Source organism: Chiloscyllium punctatum, chromosome 4, assembly GCF_047496795.1.
Source record: "Chiloscyllium punctatum isolate Juve2018m chromosome 4, sChiPun1.3, whole genome shotgun sequence".
Lineage (NCBI taxonomy): Eukaryota > Metazoa > Chordata > Chondrichthyes > Orectolobiformes > Hemiscylliidae > Chiloscyllium > Chiloscyllium punctatum.
The window spans coordinates 92,894,190-92,910,516 of record NC_092742.1 but is presented as its reverse complement, the minus strand read 5'-3'; the positions used below and the strand labels follow the sequence as shown (position 1 = coordinate 92,910,516).

Below are 16,327 nucleotides of genomic sequence, written 5' to 3'. Positions count from 1 at the left end.
CCCCCCACCCCCCCCCCCCCCCCCCCCCACCCCCCCCCCCACCCCCCCCCCCAACCCCCCCCCCACCCCCCCCACCCCACCCCCCCCCACCCCCACCCCCCCCCCACCCCCCCCCCCCCCCCCCCCACCCCACCCCCCCCCCCCACCCCACCCCCACCCCCCCACCCCCCCCCCCCCCCACCCCCCCAACCCCCCCCCCCACCCCCACCCCCACCCCCCCCACCCCCCCCCCCCCACCCCCCCCCCCCCCATCAACCCCCCACCCCCCCCCCCCACCACCACCCCCCCACCCCCACCACCCCCACCCCCACACCCCCCCCCCCCATCCCCCCCCCATCACCCCCCCCCCCCCATCAACCCCCCCCCCTCCCCCCCCACACCCCCCCCACCCCCCCCCCCCCACCAACCCCCCCCCCCCCATCACATCAACCCCCCCCCCCACACCCCCACCCCCCCCCTCACCCCCCCCCCATCACCCCCACCCCACCCCACAATCAACCCCCCACCCCCATCCATCAACCCCCACCCCCATCAACCCCACCCCCTCACATCAACCCCCACCCCCTCAACCCCATCCACCCCCACCATCACATCAACCCCCACCCCATCCATCAACCCCCACCCCCCATCAACCCCCACCCCCATCAACCCCCCCATCCCCCCCATCCATCCCCCACCCCCCATCAACCCCCCACCCCCATCACATCAACCCCCATCCCCACCCCCATCACGTCAACCCCCACCACCATCACATCAACCCCCCACCCCCATCACATCAACCCCCACCCCCATCAACCCCCATCCCCACCCCCACCCCCATCAACCCCAGCCCCCCCACCCCCCATCACGTCAACCCCACCCCCCACCGCATCAACCCCCACCCCCATCACATCAACCCCCACCCCACCCCCATCACATCAACCCCAACCCCCCCGACCCCCCATCACATCAACCCCAACACCACCCTCATCACATCAACCCCCACCCCCACCCCCATCACATCAACCCCCCACACCCATCACATCAACCGCAACACCACCCCCATCACATCAACCCCCAACACCATTCCCCACCCCACACCCCCATCACATCAACCCCAACACCACTCCCACCCCCACCCCATCACATCAACCCCAACACCCCCACCCCATCACATCAACCCCCACCCCCATCACATCAACCGCAACACCAACCCCACCCCATCACATCAACCCCAACACTATCCCCAACCTCACCCCATCACATCAACCCCATCACCACCCCCACCCCCATCACATCAACCCACCCCCATCACATCAACCCAACACCACCTCCACCCCCATCACAGCAACCCCAACACCACCCCCACCCCATCACATCAACCCCAACACCACCCGCACCCTCATCACATCCCCCTCTCCCCCTGAACCCCACTCCCCATCACTTAAACTCCATCCCTCCCCATCACCACCTTCCTCTTTCCCCATCAGATTCCCCCCACCTCCATCCCCCTCCCATATCCCCACTCCCCATCCCATTACATCCTCCACCCCCATTAATCCCCCCATCACTACCTCCTGCTCACCACTACCCCCAAATCACTCCCCCCCGCATCAGTCTCCCCCATCACCCACCCCATCAGTGTCCCCCATCTCTTCCCCTCAATCGCTCGTCCCCATCGCTCTTCCCATTACTGCCTCCATCTCTTGCCCCATCATTTCCCTCCATCACTCCCCCCGCTCATCACTACACCCCATCACTCCCACCCCCATCACTGCCCCCATCACTCCCCACATCACTTCCCCCAATCCCCCCCTAGCGGTTTCCCATTACTTCCCCCATCAATCACCCCGCTCATCACTTCCCCCCGCCCTCTCCTCCCCCCCGCCATCCTCTCCCCTCTCCTCCCCTCCCCGTCCTCTCCCCTCTCCTCCCCTCCCCGTCCTCTCCCCCCCCCGTCCCTCTCCCCCCCCCCGTCCTCTCCCTTCCCCGTCCTCACCCCCCTCCCGTCCTCACCCCCCCCCCCGTCCTCACCCCCCCATCCTCTCCTCTCCTCTCTTCCCCCCCCCCCGTCCTTTCCTCTCTCCCCCCCCCCGTCCTTTCCTCTCCCCCCCCCCGTCCTTTCCTCTCCCCCCCCGTCCTTTCCTTCCCCCCCCCGTCCTTTCCTTCCCCCCCCCCCGTCCTTTCCTTCCCCCCCCCCCGTCCTTTCCTTCCCCCCGTCCTTTCCTTCCCCCCCCCGTCCCTTTCCTTCTCCCCCCCCCCCGTCCGCTCCACCTGGTTCTCTTCCCCCCCCCCGTCCGCTCCACTCCCATCCTCTTCCCCCCGTCCGCTCCACCCCCCGTCCGCTCCACCCCCCGTCCCGCTCCACCCCCGTCCCGCTCCACCCCCGTCCGCTCCACCCCCGTCCGCTCCACCCCCCGTCCGCTCCACCCCGTCCTCTTTCACCCCCGTCCTCTTCCCCTGCCCGTCCTCCCCCGCCCGTCCTCTCCCCCCCGTCCTCTCTCCCCCCGTCCTCTCTCCCCCCGTCCTCTCTCCCCCCGTCCTCTCTCCCCCCGTCCTCTCTCCCCCCGTCCTCTCTCCCCCCCGTCCTCTCTCCCCCCGTCCTCTCTCCCCCCGTCCGCTCCACCCCCGTCCGCTCCACCCCCGTCCGCTCCACCCCCGTCCGCTCCACCCCCGTCCCGCTCCACCCCCGTCCGCTCCACCCCCGTCCGCTCCACCCCCGTCCGCTCCACCCCCGTCCGCTCCACCCCCGTCCGCTCCACCCCCGTCCGCTCCACCCCCGTCCGCTCCACCCCGTCCTCTTTCACCCCCGCCCGTCCTCCCCCGCCCGTCCTCCCCCGCCCGTCCTCTCCCCCCCCGTCCTCTCTTTCCCCCCCCCCCCCGTCCTCTCTTTCCCCCCTGTCCTCTCTTTCCCCCTCCCGTCCTCTCTTCCCCCCCCCGTCCTCTCTTCCCCCCCCCCGTCCTCTCTTCCCCCCCCCCCGTCCTCTCTTCCCCCCCCCCCCGTCCTCTCTTTCCCCCCCCGTCCTCTCTTTTCCCCCCCCCCCCGTCCTCTCTTCCCCCCCCCCGTCCTCTCTTCCCCCCCCCGTCCTCTCTTCCCCCCCCCGTCCTCTCTTCCCCCCCCCGTCCTCTCTTCCCCCCCCCCGTCCTCTCTTCCCCCCCCCCCCGTCCTCTCTTCCCCCCCCCCCGTCCTCTCTTCCCCCCCCCGTCCTCTCTTCCCCCCCCCCCCGTCCTCTCTTCCCCCCCCCCCGTCCTCTCTTCCCCCCCACATCTTCCCCCTCCCACATCTTCCTCCCCCCCCACCTCTTTCCCCCCCCACCTCTTTCCCCCCCCACCTCTTTCCCCCCCCACGTCTTCCCCCCCCGACGTCTTCCCCCCCCCGACGTCTTCCCCCCCCCGACGTCTTCCCCCCCCGACGTCTTCCCCGCCCCCCCCCGACGTCTTCCCCCCCCCCAACGTCTTCCCCCCCCCCCCGACGTCTTTCTTCCCCACCCGACGTCTTCCCCCCTCCCCGACGTCTTCCCCCCTCCCCGACGTCTTCCCCCGTCCCCGACGTCTTCCCCCCTCCCCGACGTCTTCCCCCCCTCCCCGACGTCTTCCCCCCCGCCGACGTCTTCCCCCACCCCCGACGTCTTCCCCCACCCCGACGTCTTCCCCCCCCCGACCTCTTCCCCTCCGACCTCTTTCCCCTCCCCCCCTGACCTCTTTTCCCTCCCCCCCGACCTCTTTTCCCCCCCCCGCCCTGACCTCTTTTCCCCCCCCGCCCTGACCTCTTTTCCCCCCCCGCCCTGACCTCTTTTCTTCCCGCCCCCCCGGCCCAACCTCTTTTCTCCCCCCGCCCAACCTCTTTCCCCCCCCCCGCCCAACCTCTTTCCCCCCCCCCCGCCCAACCTCTTTCCCCCCCCCCGCCCAACCTCTTTCCACCCCCCCGCCCAACCTCTTCCACCCCCCCGCCCAACCTCTTCCCCCCCCCCGCCCAACCTCTTCCCCCCCCCCGCCCAACCTCTTCCACCCCCCCGCCCAACCTCTTTCCCCCCCCCCGCCCAACCTCTTTCCACCCCCCCGCCCAACCTCTTCCACCCACCCGCCCAACCTCTTCCCCCCCCCCGCCCAACCTCTTCCCCCCCCCCGCCCAACCTCTTCCCCCCCCCCCGCCCAACCTCTTCCCCCCCCCCGCCCAACCTCTTCCCCCCCCCCCCCGCCCCAACCTCTTCCTCCCCCCCCCGCCCAACCTCTTTTCCCCCCCCGCCCAACCTCTTTTCCCCCCCCGCCCAACCTCTTCCCCCCCCCGCCCAACCTCTTCCCCCCCCCCGCCCAACCTCTTCCCCCCCCCCGCCCAACCTCTTCCCCCCCCCGCCCAACCTCTTCCCCCCCCCCCCGCCCAACCTCTTCCCCCCCGCCCTCTCCCCCAAGTCACTTCCCTCAAGTCACTTCCCCCTACCATTTCCCCAGTCACATTCCCCTGTTATGTCCCCCCATCCCTTTCCCCCCCCCCTATCTCATGCCCACATTCCCATCACACCCCCCATCCTCCATCCTCCATCACATGCCCATTCCCATGACTTGACCCCCAACACATGGCCCCCCCATCGCCATCACTTGCGTCCCCATCATATCTGCCATCCCCCATCACTTCCCCCCCATGCCCAATCACTTCCCCCCCCATGCCCAATCACTTCCCCCCCCATGCCCGATCACTTCCCCCCCCATCCCCAGTCACTTCCCCCCCCATCCCCAGTCACTCCCCCCCCATCCCCAGTCACTCCCCCCCCATCCCCAGTCACTCCCCCCCCCCATCCCCAGTCACTCCCCCCCCCCCCATCCCCAGTCACTCCCCCCCCCCCATCCCCAGTCACTCCCCCCCCCCCCCCATCCCCAGTCACTCCCCCCCCATCCCCAGTCACTCCCCCCCCCATCCCCAGTCACTCCCCCCCCCCATCCCCAGTCACTCCCCCCCCATCCCCAGTCACTCCCCCCCCCATCCCAGTCACTCCCCCCCCATCCCCAGTCACTCCCCCCCCATCCCCAGTCACTCCCCCCCCATCCCCAGTCACTTCCCACCCCCATCCCCAGTCACTTCCCACCCCCATCCCCAGTCACTCCCCCCCCATCCCCAGTCACTTCCCCCCCCCCTATCCCCAGTCACTTCCCCCCCCATCCCCAGTCACTTCCCCCCCCATCCCCAGTCACTTCCCCCCCCATCCCCAGTCACTTCCCCCCCCATCCCCAGTCACTTCCCCCCCCATCCCCAGTCACTTCCCCCGCCCCCCATCCCCAGTTACTTCCCCCCCCATCCCCAGTTACTTCCCCCCCCCATCCCCAGTCACTTCTCCCCCCCCCATCCCCAATCACTTCTCCCCCCCCATCCCCAATCACTTCTCCCCCCCCCCATCCCCAATCACTTCTCCCCCCCCCCCATCCCCAATCACTTCTCCCCCCCTCCCCCATCCCCAATCACTTCTCCCACAATCCCTCATTACCTCCCCCAAACCCCTGGCTTTCTTACCCCTCTCCACCCCCATTCTTTTCCCCCTCACCCTCACCCCCACTTCCCTGATCACTTATCCCCATCCGTCTCTCCTCGCATCGCTACCCCCCCCTCCTCCGTCACTTGCACTTGTCTACATCGCCACTTGCCCCCTCCACTGCCATTTCTCCCTCACCCAATCATTTTCCCCTTTACTTATTTCCTTCCCCTTATTCCAATTACTATTCCCACCTCCCACATCATTTCCCCCTTCCCCCCCATCATTTCCCTCCTTCTTCATCACTACTCTCATTTCCCCCCATCCCCACCTCCTTCCCTCATCACTACCCATTTCCCCAATCACTTCCCCTCCTCCTCCCATCACTTCACTCTGCCTCTCATCACTTCCCCCTCCCCCATCACACCTTCTCCCAATCACTTCCCTCACTCTATCCCTATTAGTCCTCTCCATCATATCCACATCCATCACTTCACTGCCTCCAACCCATCGCTTTTCCGCCGTCGCTTTTCCCCCATCACTCCCCTCCATTGCTCACCCCCCCATCAATCCACGATCATTTCTTCCACCATTTCCCCATCCCTTCCCCCCCCATCCCTTCCCCCCCATCCCTTCCCCCCCATCCCTTCCCCCCATCCCTTCCCCCCCCAGCCTTCCCCCCCCAGCCCTTCCCCCCCCAGCCCTTCCCCCCCCCCAGCCCTTCCCCCCCCCAGCCCTTTCCCCCCCCATCCCTTTCCCCCCATCCCTTTCCCCCCATCCCTTTCCCCCCATCCCTTTCCCCCCATCCCTTTCCCCACCATCCCTTTCCCTCCCCATCCCTTTCCCTCCCCATCCCTTTCCTCCCCATCCCTTTCCCTCCCCATCCCTTTCCCCCCCATCCCTTTCCCCCCCATCCCTTTCCCCCCCATCCCTTTCCCCCCCCCATCCCTTTCCCCCCCCATCCCTTTTTCCCCCATCCCTTTTTCCCCCATCCCTTTCCCCCCCATCCCTTCCCCCCCACCCCTTCCCCCCCACCCCTTCCCCCTCTCTCATCACTTGTCCTTCCCCCCTCTCCAATCACCTCCCCATACATCCCCATCACATTTCCTCCCTCCACCCCCCAGTTCCTATCCCCTTCCCCACCACCTCCTACCTCCCTGATCATTTGGCCCCCTCTGCCACCTCCCATCACGAACCCCTCTCCCTGTCACTTGCCCCTTCCCCCATCACTTGCCCCTGTCTTCCCTCATCACTTCTCCCCTTTCCCCAATCATTTCCCCCTACCCAATCACTTCCCCCTTAATTTGCCCCGTTTTCCTATTCCAATCACTCCCACCTCCCTCCCATCACTTGCCCAATCACCCCTCCTCCCCAACACCCCCCCAACGCCCCCCCCCCCCTCCCCCAACATTCCTCCCCCTCTCCTCATCACATGCCCCATCTCACCAACATCAGCCCCCCTTCCCGTGGTCATTTCCTCCTCCCCGATCACTTCCTCCATTTTCCCCCCATAACTTCTCCCATCACTCCCCATCACTGCCCCCTCCTCTCCTTTCCTTCCCCTCCACCTCACCCCTCCTCTTCCCCCTTTCATCCCTTTTCCCCCGTTCTCACCCCATCCACCTCCCCTCCCTCTCCTCCTCCACCCCTTCACTCCCTCTCCTCCCTTCCCCCTCTTCCACCCCATTCCCCCTCCCTCACATTCCCTGACCTTTTCCTCACTCCCCCTCACTCCCTCTGTCCCCTCACTTTCAGCTCTTTTCACTGCCCCCTTCCACCACCTCCCTTATTCCTCCCACACCCGTCTCTCCCACGCTCCCTCACTCCCCTCCTCCCCACTCGCCCTCACTCATTAACCCTCCTCTCCTTTCTTTTCCACTCTCCCCTCACTTCACCCTCCTCCTACCCTCCTTAACTTGCGTACCAAAGCTACATGTAGCTGTACATATGCTACTGCTCCACCACAGGAATCTATATTTTACAGATCCTTGACGAAATCCTTCCTCTTTTCCAACTGTAGTTCATTTGATAGCATTCTTGCCTCTGAGTCACAACGTTTTGTGTTCAAGTCCTACTCCAAGGCATGAGCAAAAATAAAATCAATGCAGACAATCCAGTAGTGTCCTGAGCCAGTGCTGCAGGTTTGGAGGTGATCTAAGGCCCACGCTGCCAGTTCAGGTGATTGTAGGATTTGTGGCACCATTTTGAAGAGCAGCAAGGGTGTCTTTCCAGTGCCTTGGCTGATATTTGTTTCCTCAAGCAGCGTCACAGAAATAGATGGTCTTGTTGATGCTTGTGGAGTTCACTATGTACAAATTGCCTCCTACTTTTCCGACATTGCAACTTTGGCCACACTTCAGCGGTTGTCAAGAAGTTGGAGACGTCTAGTGGCCTTTCCTTACTTTCATCTCCCCTTATACCCCCACCTCAAGCCCCAAGTGTTCAATTATCCATACTATCTCCTCCTTTTATTTGGTATTTCTGAAGATACCTTGTGCATTTTTCTAATAAAGAGGTCTGGTATACACTGCAGAGCTAATACATAATTTTAACCATTCTGAACCTCAGCAGGTAAAAGCCACAGCAACCAGAAGTTCTGTATCTAATGTACTGGACGTGACGTCTTTGCTCAGTTAACAGTAGTCACAGCTATTCCAGAGAGGTTTGAGCAGAGAGATGATGTTTCTTCCAACCAGTTTTGGATCCTGATGCACTGATGTGATGAAATCCCTCTCAAAAATCCAGAAGATATCTTCTTATCACCCCAGACACGATTGTAACTGAAGTTTTTATTGAGTTGCAATGAAATAAGATGATGGTTAGAATTATACTTATGTTTTGCAGTCCGGATCAGTTTCAAAGTTAAGTTGCCTTTACACAGCAACAAGTTGTAATGATGCTGACTAAATCAAGGTCTTGCTTACTGTTAACAAGAACACCTTGAACCATAGAGTCACAGAGTACAGAAGACAACCTTCTGGCCACTTCTGTACGTCTACACGTGACCCACTTGCCCACACTAGGGCCGTAGCCTTAAATGTTATGATCTGTCTGACAAAATCCATATTATCTTCTCCTTATACCTGCTGCCTCTGAAGATACTTGGTGCATTTTTCTCATCAAGAGCCGTTGGTGGGGATCAGCTGAGATTTTCTACAAAACTGTTTGGACAAATCCTTGCCCTATTTGATTTCTAAATGTTTGTGAGCTCAACGTTTAGTTGGCTGTAGGAGTAAATAGCTTTGCCTTTCCCTTGATAAGAATTATTATTGTTTTACAGATTATGTCTTTTTTGAGAACTCTTCAAGCAATCCATTCTTGATCAGAAGAATAGAGGAATTGAACAAGGTAATTGATCGGCACGTTGAAATTCTGTTGCATCAGTAAGCTTCGCTATCATCCTGTGAAGGTCTGTGTAGAGTTTTGGTTTTTCAGTGCTGTGAATATTCCTTTTCATACTTGCGGAATCTCTTAACTTTAAGAGAATTTAATCATGACAACAAATTTGATATAAACCTTCCATTAACTATGCATCTGACGTGCAACATAACTTATTTGCTTGCTGACCTTGCCAAAGCAGCTAATTTTCAATGTGATTTACACTGTATTTTGTTCTGACTGTAACACACCCTGAGTCATTGTTTAACATATTAAACAATGTTTGTGTAACATATTAGAAGGTGAGTGTAGGATATATTAAGTCAACCATTGAGAAGTTTCCAATAAGTTAGACGGTCTTCCTTCTAGTAAAGGTTCATGACATCCAAATCCTTTCATGTTTAATGCCTGAAACTGCAAGCTCTTGAAACCTCTAACCTTGCTTAAATTTATGTTGTGAAATTAATTCACAGGCCACTTGTATAATATGGTGAACAACTTGGACAATGATATGTGATCAAGCCTTCATCCATTGGATTTAAGGTTGTAGAGATTGTGGGTGCAATAGTCACGGGAGATTGTCAATATTAGAATAGTGGTGAGATTACTGGACTTACGACTCAAAGAGGCAAAAGTGAGGACTGCATATGCTAGAGATCAGAGTCAAGATTAGAATGATGCTGGAAACGCACAGCAGGTCAGGCAGCATCCAAGGAGCAGGAAAATTGGCGTTTCGGGCAGGAGCCCTTCATCAGGAATGAGGTTGGAAGCCTCGGGGTGGAGAGATAATTGGGAGGGGGTGTGGCTGGGGAGAAGTCTCAACTACCTTCTCCCTAGCCCCACCACCTCCCATTTATCTCTCCACCCCCAAGGCTTCCAGCCTCATTCGTGATGAAGGGCTCCTGCCCGAAACATTGATGTTCCTGCTCCTCGGATGCTGCCTGACCTGCGCTTTTCCAGCACCATTCTAATCTTGACTTATGACTCAAAGATGCAAGCCTGGATTTTCATCCTCAGGATGGGTTGTGCGATTTTGGTTTAGCTCGCTTGCTTTGAGGACTAGATTTTTATTGCCAAGGTGTCAGACGCCAGCTAGAGTCAGACAGTGGGGTTCGAAGAAGAAGTTTGGAGGCAGCCACTGGGCTGTTTAAAAGTTCACCCTGGTTCTGTGAAATTTCATTCTAGCTAGATTGCAAACAGAAAAGCTTTCTAGCATCACCCCTGACATGCCCTCAACTCCCACATTCTTCATACATGGCCTCTCATACTGCCCGTGCCAAGGTGTGTCCCCTCCTGAACAACTCAAATGGCCTGTCAGGTGGCTGGCTATGGCACTTCCAAGCCCATTCAACCAGTATCCACAAACCCTTGAGTGAGAACAGAATATATTTAGAAAATCTTTTTAAAATAGTGTTTGGAAACTTTCCAGTAAGGTTTAAAAGAAAGGTCTTTCTTCTGTAAGACAATAAAAGTTCATATCACCTATATCCTTTAAAGTTTCAGGAGCTGCAGGCACTAGAAACTTTAACCTTGCTTCGGTTTACATTATGAAATTAATAGCAGAGATGATAGAGCTTCAGCTGTCACTCAAATAGGGACTATTTTATCAGAGATAGAAAATAGGTGCAGGAGTAGGCCATTTGGCCCTTTTGAGCCAGGTAACAATATCTGGACTCTTTGCTCAGCTTCACTTTGTATCGACCCAAACAGCCTGCACTCATAAACGTTGCTGGTAAGTATCAGAAACGTTGGGAGCGGGCTCAGATTCCTAGAATTGTGACCAGGCTATCAGAAACGTTGGGAGCGGGCTCAGATTCCTAGAATTGTGACCAGGCTGCCATTTTTAAAGGGGTCCCGAGTCAACCAGGTCATAGTTTCAAATCTACATGGCAGCTAACTTCAACTAAAAAGCACAGAAAGCTCCTATCAGTAATGGTGATCATGTAGCTATTAGATTGTCAAGAAAATCTCATCTGGGAAAGGAATCTCCTGTCCTTACCTACTCTTGTGTACTTGCACCTTCAGACCCACAGCAATATATTTGACTCTCAAATTTCTTCTGAAATGCCCTGACAGTTCTCTGAACCACTAGAATAACATATAATGAAGATATAGAATCATAAAATCATGCAGTGCAGAAGAGGCCGTTTGGCCCATTGAATCTTCACTACCAAAAAAACTACTGTAAATGTATACTAGTCCCACTTTCCTGCACTGAGGCCCTTCCTTGAATGTTATGACATTTCAAGCGCTCATCCAAGTGCATTTTAAAGGTTGCGAAGCTTCCTACCTCCCCACCCCGTCCGTGCATTCCAGATTCCCACCATGAAATGAAAGTGAAAAGTGAAAAATAAATTCCTAGTGTTGCCTCTGCCTCTGAACCTCTTGCCTCTCATATGAAAATAACTCAGTTTAGTGGTTGGCTGTTCAGCAAAGGGATCCAGCTATCCACCCTGTCTGTGCCCTTGATAAATTTATATATGTCAGCCAGGTCCCTTCTCAACTTCTTCTGGTCTGAAGCAAACAACTCAAGCTTATCCAGCTTCTCTTAATAGCTAAACTGTTCCATCCCAGGCAACATCCAGGCGAATCTCCTGTGCACCCCTCTGATGCAATCACATCTTTTCTGTTGTGCAGTGACCAGAACTGTGGATAGAGTTACAGCAGTTACAAAAACCAAGCAGTTTTTGACATTAAGCCTGGCAACAGAATGGGATAGACGAAGTGAAAATGGCAGATTTTTTACTTCAATTTACTCCATGGATAGCTATTTAGAACAAAGTTGATTCAGCCAGATTTTGTCACTAGCAAGAAAATAACTTTACTAATCGGTTTTTCCTATTAATGAATAACTTTGCTTATAATAAATAATTTGCTATTATGCAATTTAAGCAATACCCTTTGAGAAGACCAAGCGCACATATTCATTTATGAATAAAATAGGCAAAAAAAAATTTCATTATTATTACCGATCAAAAATGTATAGACAAGAAAAACAAATCCTGTAAATGAGAAGTCCAAACACCAGGATGGAGAGTTATTTCACACTAATGGTTTGATTTTCACAATGATGACTTGATGTCTGTCAGAACAATGTGCCGTTATTTGATTCAGCAGTTGATGGGTGGACCACCAAGTCTTTTCTCATATGGGAAAGGGTGGCATCAGGAGTCTGAGTCGAGGAAAAACTGGCTGACAGCAGCCTTTCGATTTGTCTCACTGCAATTTGTTCCAGACCCGTGAGTGCAGTGTACTCCGAGACATCAAGAAGTCTGCAAACAACATTCCTCTCAGAGTGAAAGACAAGAAAAAAAACCTTGAAGATCTATTGGCAGAACTTTAAAGTGTGCACAAAAGTGCCACCAAGGCAATCTAACAATAACCAATGACCAACAAAGGTAGTGGTCACTGAAGGTACTGAAACTCAGGACCTAATTTAACTTTAATTGGGCTGAAAACAACTTGATTCGTGAAAATAATAATGAGCACCATCATTCTTGAGGTGAGGGCAAAAACAAATCAAAGAGGCAGGGTGTCTTTTCTTGATTATTACCCATGGATTTCCTTCTGTTGCGCGAGAACAGAATGTACAATCACTATGGTTGATTGGCAAGCTCACAACTGCCAGCTTACCTGTGAAGAATGGGCACTCGAGTGAGGTAACAGGTTCTTGTCAAGGGACCTCGGCTTTGTGTATGCCACTTCAAAGTGATGCCTGTTTGCTGTTTCACTGCAACACTTGTGTAATATCATTATCCTGAATGCCTTTTGTGTTTGCTGTTTCAGACTGTCAATGGCAATGTGGAAGCAAAGTGTGTTTGTTTCTATCGGAGACGAGACATTTCAAGCAGTCTTATTGCCCTCGCTGATAAACATGCAAGTAAGTGTCAGATTCATTTTTGTAATGGGGCAGTGCTTGTCATGATTAACATTATTGCTTGTTCTTAGTCGTTCTTGAGAGATGGTGAGGGTCATTGTGGTCCGTGTTGTGAAGGTACTCTGATTGTGCTGTGGGGTAGGATTCTAGGATTTTGATCTAATGAACATGAAGAAATGGTGATACGTTCTAGTCAGGATAGTATGCGACATGGAGAATTATTTGGTGATGCTGGTGTTGCCTGCACCTGCTGTCTTTGTCTTTCTAGGCTAGGGGTTCCCAAACTGTGTCACCCACTTTGGAATCACAGGGTTCTGATGTACCCCTCCTCTGGGCAGCAATGGCAACTGTTAAGTGAGAACATTGGTGGAGTGGCCTTGGAGTCTGTGGTGTTGGGGGCAGACAATAAGGGGTGGACAGTGGACCCAAAAACTTTCTCCAACTTCAGAAAACAATTTCATTAGTGAACCTAGGACATTTGGGTGTCAATGTGCTGAAGGTAGAGGTGGGAAAGGGCAGTTCTGAGTTTGGTCTCCTTATTTACGAAAGGAGTGCACAGCCTCAACTTATTCCTTGGATGAAGGACTTGTACTATAAAGGAAGTTTGGACAGTTTGTGACTGTATGTATAGGAGCTGAGGAGAATGCAAGTTGCTCATGTTGAAATGTACAAGATCCTGAGCGAACTTGACAAGGTGGGACCCAGTTTAATGATAAGTGGTCTCCCATTTAAGATAGAATTGAGAATGAGTTTTTCTCAGTGGGTTGTTAGCCTGTGGAATTTTCTCTGTCTGAGTCATGGAGACTGGGTTGGTGTGTGTGCATTGAATGGGAAGGAGGTAAGGAGCCTGATTACCACCTGTGAAGGAGAGAAAAGAGAGGTGCTGAGAACTATATGCATTTGGAAGGGGGAACGAATATTTAAAATATTCATTGACTGAATCTTTTAAAATATAAAATATTTGTGAACTTAAAACAGATTTGCTTATTTATGTGATGATGATGTTGATCCATGCTATAAGAATGAATAATTATAACTGTTGCTACACTGCTTTAATACTATTTTGTGTTTGTTGAACTCGGGTCGCCTCAATCAGTGTTAATGTGGCATCACATTTGAAAATAGTTTGGCAAGTGTTAAGTCATGGGCTTAGGAAATGCTGTTAAATGCTGCAGATTCAGCAGAAAATACTGTATGCTTTCGTTTAAGGTGATGACTGAACTGCTGTTCGGACAAACTTTGTCTTGAATGGTATCAAGCTTCTTGTATATTGTAGGACATGGATTCATTCAGACATTTGGAGAGTATTGTGTCATACACCTGACCTGTACCTAGAGATAGACTCTTAGGGTCAGTAGGTGAGCCACTCACTGAGGAATACCCAGCCTTTGACCGACGTTATAGCCAAGAAACTCGGATGACAGATCCAGTACAGCAAGTGAGTAGTTATCCTTAAATGATGTTAATGTCGAGTTTGGCTGAACGACATTTGGAGATGGCTATTCTCTTTCTTGCTGGTGATTGTCATTGGTTGACGTGTAGTGTGATCATTGGTTATCAGTCCAAGAATACATATTGTCTAATCTTGGTAATGGAGTGCTTCATTATTTGAGGGGTTGCAAATGGAGATGAACACTGCATAAGCCTTAATTATCCCCAGTTCTGATCTTATAAAAAACAATAGGTCATTGATGAAGTAGCTGAAGATGTCTGAGTTAGGACATCTGGGGTTAAGATGCTTGGCCTCCAACAATCACAGCCATCCGCCTTTATGCTAGATTTGATCTCATTTGAAAAAATTTAATTTTACTCTCATTCACTCTGGAAATTAGTTATTTTGTTCAGGTTTGGACCAAGGTGTGATCATACTGAACAGCAAAGCAGGCTTGAATGGCCTACTACTCCTGGTTTTTGTGCTTTACTGATCCCAAAGCCATTCTGTGGAATGATGTGGAGGTGCTGGTGTTGGACTGAGGTGGAACAAAATTAAAAATCACACAACGCCAGGTTATAGTCCAACAGGTTTATTTGGAAGCATTAGCTTTCGGATCACCGTTCCTTTACCAGGTAGCAGCGGAGCAGGACCATAAGATACAGAATTTATCGCAAAAGAGTGCAGAGTCATGTAACTGAAATGATATATTGAACAAACCTAGATTGCTGTTAAGTCTTTCATCATTTACAATAGGTTGCAGGTTTTGATTTATTAACGTGTAAATCCCAGAACTACATTCAAGTCACATTTTGGAGATAACAATGTTTTATTTATAAAAAAGGGGGACATCTCAGCTCAGACAGTATACGAAAAGTGTGAGGTCAGAGTCTGACTCAAGATTGGGAAACAGACAGACTGGTTCTGTTTCCAAAGTGGAATTTATAAAATATTACATGGATTGACTGCCTGCATTGACTGTCTGCACATTGTGCGCTGTTTGAGCAAAATAGAATGTATCTGCAAATATAATTCTGTGAATACAAACTCGCCCCATAGACTTAGATGTGTGCGCGAATGCATGAGAGAGAGAGAGAAAGATAGTGTGTGAGAGAGTGTGTGTTAGCATGTGTGCATGCTTGGTAAAGTGTGTGAATGTGATGGAGTGTAAGCCTGTGAGAGGGTATGTGTGAGAGTGTAGGGTGGGGTGTGTGTGCATGTGTATGAATGAATGAGAGAGTGTGTGTGTGTATAAGAGAGGGTCTGCGTGAGTGTGTGAGTATGTAAGTTGTGTATATATGTGTGCTTGTGTGTGTGTGTGTGTGTTGGGGGAGGGTGTTGGGGAGAGTGTATTGTGTGGTGGGGTCACCTTGGGTGATGAAGGAGCAGGATTGGGACAAGAAATAAACCTGTTGGACTACATTCTGGCGTTATGTGATTTTTAATTAGAAGAGCTGAGACAGGAGGAGAAAGATACACTCAGGATATCAATAAATAGGTTCATTGGGGCAGGAGCTGGCTGATGTGATGGGTTAGAAACCTCTCCCACAGACCGCTCACAGACACGGAAAGAACAATTCTGGCCAAGGGACTCAACCAAAACCACAGGGACGCCAAGACAGCAGACTTCCTAGCAGCACTAGAATGCACACTCAGGAACAATGGACTGACAGAAGAGACACAACAAACAGTGAGACAAAGTATCATACCTCTGATAACAAAAGACAAAAACATAACCTCAACGCCAAGGAGAGGGAAGCACGAAAATCACTAAGAAACAATAAGAACATAATCATACTACCAGCAGACAAAGCAGACTACATCCAAAAAGCGCAACAACTACTTGCAGACACCAACACCTACCCAAAGAGGGAGTTTGACCCCACCCCACAGCTCACCAAAAGGATAAACAACACAGTGAGGAACCTACAAAAAAATGGACAGACAACAAGGTTTGACCTACAAAGAATGAAACCTGAAAGCAACAACACCCCTAGACTCTATGGACTACCCAAAGTGCACAAACCAGACATCCCACTCAGACCCATAGTATCACTACCAGGGACACCATCACACAAACTGGCTAAAGAACTACAGCAGAAACTGAAACACCTGATCAGCAGATCCAGACACTCTATACAATCAACACAGGAATTCTTGGACATCATCAGAAATATACACATAGACAAGGAAGAAACC

At 53.4% G+C, this 16,327-nt stretch overlaps 1 protein-coding gene across 1 annotated transcript in view; it reads left to right on the top strand.

Moving 5' to 3' along the window:
- Positions 1–8,733: 8,733 nt before the first annotated feature.
- The window catches only part of LOC140476533 (metastasis-associated protein MTA1-like), a 131,746-nt gene continuing 124,152 nt past the window's right edge, over positions 8,734–16,327 (top strand). The window contains exons 1-2 of the mRNA XM_072569306.1: positions 8,734–8,789; positions 12,606–12,699. The gene's annotated coding sequence lies outside the window, so the exon portion shown is untranslated. The remainder of the gene's footprint in view (positions 8,790–12,605; positions 12,700–16,327) is intronic.